A 7940-nucleotide genomic window follows, 5' to 3' on the forward strand; every position below is an offset into this window, starting at 1 on the left:
CTAGACTTCTAGTCAATTACATCTGACTTCCTTCTCTTGACAGTCCCAGCTATTTTCAGAACTGTGGAGCCGCAGGGCATCTGCTGCAAACGGGCTCTTGACTTCACATCCTTAACGAATGCTTAACCAACACCAGCCATGAACGAGACCAGAGACAAAGAGTAAGGCATAATCCCAGAGACTGTCCACACAGATCAGTGCATTCACAGCTCTTTAACCACTGAGATGGAGAAGGGGAGACCATCTGAAAAATACTATAGTATACTATATATTGTATAGTAAACATTATAGTGTTTTTGAACCATACGATAGATCTTACTGTTCACATTTGAGCGGCTGCAGCCATTGGCACCTTATTGGCTTGAGATTTCCGCTCTTATTCACTTTCCTTGAACCATTACATTTACATTTAGACATTTAGCAGACGCGTCTATCCAAAGCGACTTACAAATGAGGACAAGGAAGCAATTTACACAACTATAAGAGCAACAATGAATAAGTGCTGTAGGTGAGTTTCAGGTGTGTAAAGTGTAAGAAGCAAAACATTAGTAACTTTTATTTATTTATTTTTTTTTTGTAATACCGTTAGCGGTGGAGCCAGAGAGACAATTGCAGATTAGGAAGGGAAGTGGAGACTAAATAGTTGAGTTTTTAGTGGTTTCTTGAAGACAGCGAGTGACTCTGCCGTTCTGATGCAGTTAGGGAGTTCATTCCACCAACTGGGCAGATTGAATGCGAGAGTTCGGGAAAGTGATTTCTCCCCTCTTTGGGATGGAACCACGAGGCGACGTTCATTCACAGAACGCAAGTTTCTGGAGGGCACATACATCTGCAGAAGTGAGAGCAGATAAGAAGGAGCAAAGCCAGAAGTCGCTTTGTAAACAAACATCAGAGCTTTGAATTTGATGCGAGCAGCAACTGGCAGCCAGTGCAAACGGATGAGCAGCGGAGTGACATGTGCTCTTTTAGCTTCATTAAAGACCACTCGTGCTTAAAAGCAGCTTGTTATGCTGCTTATTATATTTTCATTTTACATAGTCATCAATACACCTGTTTGTAGAGCGACCATGTTCTGTCAGCCTGATCTCATGAGGACATGTAACTAGTTTATGTTTTGTCAGTTTAGTGGCTAATTCGTTGAGATCAGTTATATGAAAATGTCCGATTATAAAAAAGAGGCGTGGCATCCAACCCAACCGTCATTGGGGGATGCACAAATCACACTTAATTCTACAAATGAGATTTCAATTAGCCACTAAATCAAAAAGCTACGAATTGCTGTGAGAGTTGGTTCTGTCGTTTGTTATTCCTAGTCATTTCCCTCATAAACAACTGAATTGTAAGTTCTAAAACAATCACTGAAAACAGCTTTACTTACACCTCGCAGAATATTCATAATAGCTCATCTTAGCTGGTCAGGCTGGAAAATGACCAGCCAAATCCAGCTAAAACCAGCTTGACTAGCCTGGTTTAACCTGGACATAGCTGGTTTTGGCTGAACTCCCAGCTGGGCTAGGCTGGTCTAGCTGGTTTTAGCTGGTCAACTTCCAGCCTGACCAGCTAAGACCAGGCTAGAAGTGGCCAAAACTCCTCTAAAACCAGCCAACTAGCCTAGGCTGGTTAAAGCTGGATTTTTCAGCAAGGTTGAAGTCGTCTTTGAAAATAGTACACAGGTTTGTCCTTGCAACTGGGATGTTTGGTTTCAAAATGTCGTTTTAATTTAGAAGGTTTCATGCTCTCTCGTAAAAGCACCTCACTACATATGACACGCTGAGATTTTAAGCCTTTTTTTGTCATCAATACATGTAAATCCACACTTTACATATTCGGGTTGTACTTGTGCTGAAATTTCACATGTCAAACGGTACGGTTGTCGCACGCGCATTTCAAAATAAAAGTCCGATATTAGCAAAATAAGTTAAAAATTAAACTTTTGATAACACACTCTGCAACCCACTGAAAATGTTCCCGTGACCCAGTTGAGAAACACTGGCATAGAGTATAGTAGAAACCAAAGTATACTACAGTATTTATTACAGTTTAGTTCAGTGAATGCTACAATATACTGGAACATTCATTGAAAAAGTTGTATACTATAACTTTACTACAGTATGGCCCAAAAACACTATAGTATTTACAGTAAATTACTACAGTATTTTTTTTTTATGTGGGAATGCACCATTTGGTGGTTACACCAGTGCTGCATGACACTGGGAGAAAAAAAAATCACACACACTGATATATGATAAACATAAAGGACCTTCTGAAGAACTATATTGGGGGAAAAATCATTCCAGAATGGGGCGATCATTTAAAGCACTCACAGCTCTGCACCATTTAGCTTTAAGCTTAATTAAACACGCCTGATCAGACTAACTGAGTCCCTCAGACTTGTTTGAAACCTACAGGTGAGTGTGTTGAAGCAGGGTTGCAGAGCTGCGGCCCTCCAGGAACTGAATTTGACACCTGTGATTTAAAAAAAAAGTTAAGCATTTACCCACTTTTTTTATCCACTTGTTCCAAGAATTTCTTCAGTCTTTTAAACACAAAAAGGGATATTTTGAAAAATGTTGGAAACCTGTAACCACTGACTTCCATAGTATTTGTTTTGTGCAATTCAATGGTTACTGCTTTGGAAATATCTAATTTATTGTTCAACAGAAGAAAGAAACTCGTAAAGGTTTATAACCCCTTGCGGAAGAGTAAAAAGTGAGTAAATGTTCAATTTTATCTCTATAAATCGCAGTAAATGATCTGGATTTTGAGATCTCGCAGCCCCAGTGTTGCTCCTGAGGATGTTTTACAGCCCGTACTGCCCTAAACTCAGCGTCTTTCCATCACAAACTCTACAAGCAGAAGAACAACACTTGATTTAATAGTGATAAACACAGCCTGTGCTTTTGCTCTGCTGTCAACACAGAAATACAGCTATTTATTTCCACACAATGCAAACCTGTGCTTCAGATTCATCCCTGTGCTTTGCTGATCGCAGTGTCTTTAAAGGAGACCTATTCTGCTTCTTTATACAAGCTGTAAAATGCGTCTCTTGAGTGTGTGTGTTTAAGTTTGAGCTGAGAACAGCACACAGATGATGTTCTCCAGCTCTCTGAAACTGACCCTTTCAGGCTTTGATCCTAATTGTGGTGTTTTGGTGACTGTCGCTTTAAATTCAAATGAGATTGTGCTCTTTTCAAAACAGGGTGGAGCTACTGATGCATGTGCGTCAGCATGGTGGCAGATGTAAAACAGCAGTGTGAGTGTGTGCCTGATGCTTCAGTCAGTCTATGTCGCTCCTGCCGCTGTTCATCTAAAACCACATCTATAATCCTCTTAGTCTATGCTGACATGATCTTCAGCAGCTCAAACACTCTAATGGCTAATGGCTGCTTCTCACTCAGGGCTGCTGGAGATGCTAATGAGATGGAGAGATGGGCACTAGTGGGCGGGGCATACCCCCTTTGATGACACATACAAAGGGAGCATGTCAATCAAAGTGATTCCTTCATCAAGTCTGATTATAATAAACACAAATAATACATGTTGACCATCAGAGGCTGGAGATAATCAGACTTTTTCTACACAACTAGGTTTAAACTAGGTGATTTCTGCATAATAGGTCCCCTTTAAATATGTTTATTACACTAATACTACAATGCAAAGTCACATTGACCTCCTTAGTCGTTTTCCAACACAAATATTGCTAATTAAGTATCAATTCACACTATTAACCACAAGCTTATTATCTATTATTAAGCTATTAACTGTTAATTAGCAATTAAAAAGCTAATTTATTCATTCATTTTCATCCGCTTATCCCGGGCCGGGTCACGGGGCAGCAGCCTTAGGAGAGAACCCCAGACCCTCCTCTCCCCAGACACTTCCTCCAGCTCCTCCGGGGGGATCCCAAGGCATTCCTAAGCCAGCCGTGAGACATAGTTTCTCCGGCATATCCTAGGTCTTCCCCGAGGCCTCTTCCCAGTTGGACATGCCTAGAACACCACCCTAGGTAGGTGTCCAGAGGGTATCCGAAACAGATGCCTGAGCCACCTCAGCTGACTTCTCTGGATGTGGAGGAGCAGCGGCTCTACTCCGAGCTCCTCCCAGGTGACAGAGCTCCTCACCCTGTCTATAAGGGTGCGCCCTGGAGCAGCAGAAGAGCACACCGGGTGCCGCTCCTGTCAGCTAAGAACAGGAATCTGAGGCTACAATTCACACAGACTCACCAAAACTGGACAATAGAAGATTGGAGAAACGTTGCTGCTCTGATGAGTCTCCATTTCTGCTGACACATTCGGATGCTCGGCTCACAATTTGGCATCAACATCATGAAAGCATGTATAAAATCTCTGAGGAATATTTCCAGTAGCTTGTTAAATCTCTGCCATGAAGGATAAAGGCAGTTCAGAAGGCAAAAAGGGGTCCAACCCTGTACTAGTAAGGTGTACCTAATAAAGTGGCCGGTGAGTGTACATTGACTAATAATAAGTGATGGAACTTTACTGTAAAGTGTGACTTAAATATCTAAAAAAAAAAAAAAAAAAAAACTAAGATCAAATGTACGTTTTATGATATAAAATATAAACATAAAAAATTCAGAAAATAATAGAACAGGTAGAAAAAGAAATAATTCAAAGTGAAAACAGGAATATTATGTACAGTTTTGCTGTAAAATGAAACCGTTTTTAATTTAATAAGATACTTTGAAAAATGCTTAAAATCGGTGCTCATTTAATACACTGATGTGGTGTTGTTTTGACCCATCGCTGGGTTAAAATTGTCATTTAAATTTAACTGAAAAAAATAGCCCAACATTGGGTTTGTCCATATCTGACCCAATATTGGGGTAAAACAGCCCAGCACTGTTGTGTTCTATAGTAGGAATTAAATACTATATAGTAGTCAAAGGCCACCTGTGTCAAAGATCCACTCATTCATTTTTCTTCGGCTTAGTCCCTTTATTAATCTAGGGTCGCCACAGCAGAATGAACCGCCAACTTATCCAGCATATGTTTTACACAGCGGATGCCCTTCTAGCTGCAACCCATCACTGGGAAACACCCATTCATTCACTATGGCCAATTTAGTTAATCAATTCCCCTATAGCGCATGTGTTTAGACTGTGGGGGAAACTGAGCACCCGGAGGGAACCCACGCCAACACAGGGAGAACATGCAAACTCCACACAGAAACACCAACTGACCCAGCTGAGGCTCGAACCAGTGACCTTCTTGCTGTGAGGCGATTGTGCTTCCCACTTCGCCATCGTGACGCCCACTGGGAATTTAACTATTTTAATTTAAATACATTTCAACCAAACCATTGGGTTTTCCATATCTGACCCAGCATTGGGTTAAAACAATAATTTTTTAGTGTTCCATAATAGGAAAAAAAAATATCACTGGTTATAAACATTCTTAAAAATATCTTCTTTTGTTTAATATTAAATAATAATAATAACAATAATAATAATAATGACAATAATGAAAATATTAATAATAATAATAGCTGAAGGCAAAGTAATCAATATTTCCATTATTGTGTGAACTGCCCCTTTAAGAGAAACTCTCATGCATTTTTTAAGCATTATAATAATCATATTCAACATTTAATATTAAAATTGATGGGTTGCTTTAACCCAATATTGAGTCAAATAAGCACAACACTGGATTAAGTTTTTCAATTAATATTAAGTAAAACAATTTAACCAGACCATTTTGTTTGTCCATATTACACTCAACATCGAGTTAATACAACCGAGAGCATTTTCATAGAGCGCAACAAGACAACAAACACCAGGGAATGAACTCACATGTTGCAGTGTGCTTTCTGAAGCAAAACCAACACTTGTGAAATAACATTTGGCACTTTTTAAACCTTAAAACTGAAAATGTAAAGGTCTGATGAAGGACGACGACGGGTTTCTGGGATGTTGAAATGACACACACTGGCAGCTTCTCAACTATAACTAGTGCAAATCGATTCAAAATCCTTTCCTGGCGATTCCAATACACAATCAGTGCGTTTCTCAACAGATGCATACAGCAGACGTGGGCAGGTCGCTCCCTCATTAGTGCATATGATCATCACTAGATAGTCAGGCAGGCAGCGTGGCACAATTGCATGGTTTTGGTTCTTTTTTCTGGATGCTGTCAGGAGCGTCTTTGTCTTAAAGGATAAAAGCGCAGTCTGGGATGCTGGCGTGAGGATTTAGAGGTCAGGTTTGGTCAGTCGGTGACTATATGCAGACCTGCCCACTGGGAAATGACCACCGTCAACTCACACAAACAGTGTTTTGAGTTATGAAGCTTGACTCTCTGACACACAATTCTTGAGGTCATCAAATGCTTTCTGTAAGGCCTGATAAATGCTTTTGTCTTGCTTTCCAGTACAGATATTCAAATGTTCTTAAATCCCAATCTACACTGATATTACATCTTGTTTTTGTGTAAATAAAGCGAGTTCATGCTTAAAAAACAACCCAGGCTCATTATGAATATGTACCCCTGTATACATTTCTGGAGAGTGCGTAATACGCCACAGGAGCTATGCTTTTTGCTGTTTTTGTTTTCATGAATCCACCAGAGGCCACTGTATAAGCTTTTTTTAGATCTCAAATTACTCTCACGAGTAAGATTTGCGCCTGCTGTTCTCACATTAATCCACCAGAGGTCGCTGTGCATGCTTTTTCAGATCTCAAATTGCTCTCGCGAGTGCCATTCTCTCCTGCTGTTCTACCGTAAGTCCAAATTACTCTCGCTAGTGCAATTCACGCCAACTGTTCTCCAGTAAATCCACCAGAGGGTGCTGTGTACCCCTTTCCAGATCTTAAATTACTCTCATGAGTGAGATTCGCACCTGCTGTTCTCACGTAAATCCACCAGAGGTCACTGTGTAAGCTTTTTCAGATCTCAAATTACACTCGCGAGTGCCATTCGCGCGTACTTTTCTCACGTAAATCCACCAGAGGCCACTGTGTAAGCTTTTTTTAGATCTCAAATTACTCTCACGAGTAAGATTTGCACCTGCTGTTCTCACAATAATCCACCAGAGGTCGCTGCGCATGCTTTTTCAGATCTCAAATTACCCTCGCAAATGCCATTCACACCTGCTGTTCTCATGTTAATCCACTAGAGGTCACTGTGTAAGCTTTTTCAGATCTCAACTTACTTTCGCGAGTGCCATTTGCGCCTGTTAGATTTTCTGAATATTTTAGTCAATTCTGCTCACCAAAGCTGCATTTATTTCATCAAAAATACTGTAAAAACTATTTAATTGTGTAACATTATTACACTTTTAAAGAACTGTTTTCTTATTGGATGTAGTTTTTTAAATATTTAATTTATTAACGTGAATCAAAGCAGAGAGCGTTTAAAAACGTAATGAATACAGTCGTTTGATTGGTTGTGTACGTGTCTGAGAGCGTGTGTGTGTTTATATTTGATTTGTATATATATATGTATATATATATATAAATAAAACTGTATATAAAAGAATATATTAATAATAATAATAATACCTATTATTTCCAACACATAAACATAACTCATGGCTTAACCCTTTATCTGGCAAACAGCCATATTCATTCATTCATTTTCCTTCATCTTAGTTCCTTATTTATCAGGGGTCACCACAGCGGAAAGAACCGCCAACTATTCCAGCATATGTTTTACACAGCGGATGCCCTTCCAGATGCAACCCAGTACTGGGAAACACCCATACACACTCATTCACCCATACACTCATACACTATGGCCAATTTAGTTAATCAATTCCCCTATAGCGCATGTGTTTGGACTGTGGGGGAAACCGGAGCACTCGGAGGAAACCCACACCACCACAGGGAGAACATGCAAACTCCACACAGAAATTGACTCGAATGTTATGATGTAACTTTCTCTTGTAGTATTACTTTCCAATGAGTGTTTCAATGAGAGCCTATG

Source organism: Danio rerio, chromosome 18 (assembly GCF_052040795.2).
Source record: "Danio rerio strain M-AB ecotype USA chromosome 18, GRCz13ab, whole genome shotgun sequence".
In the NCBI taxonomy this organism is placed as follows: domain Eukaryota; kingdom Metazoa; phylum Chordata; class Actinopteri; order Cypriniformes; family Danionidae; genus Danio; species Danio rerio.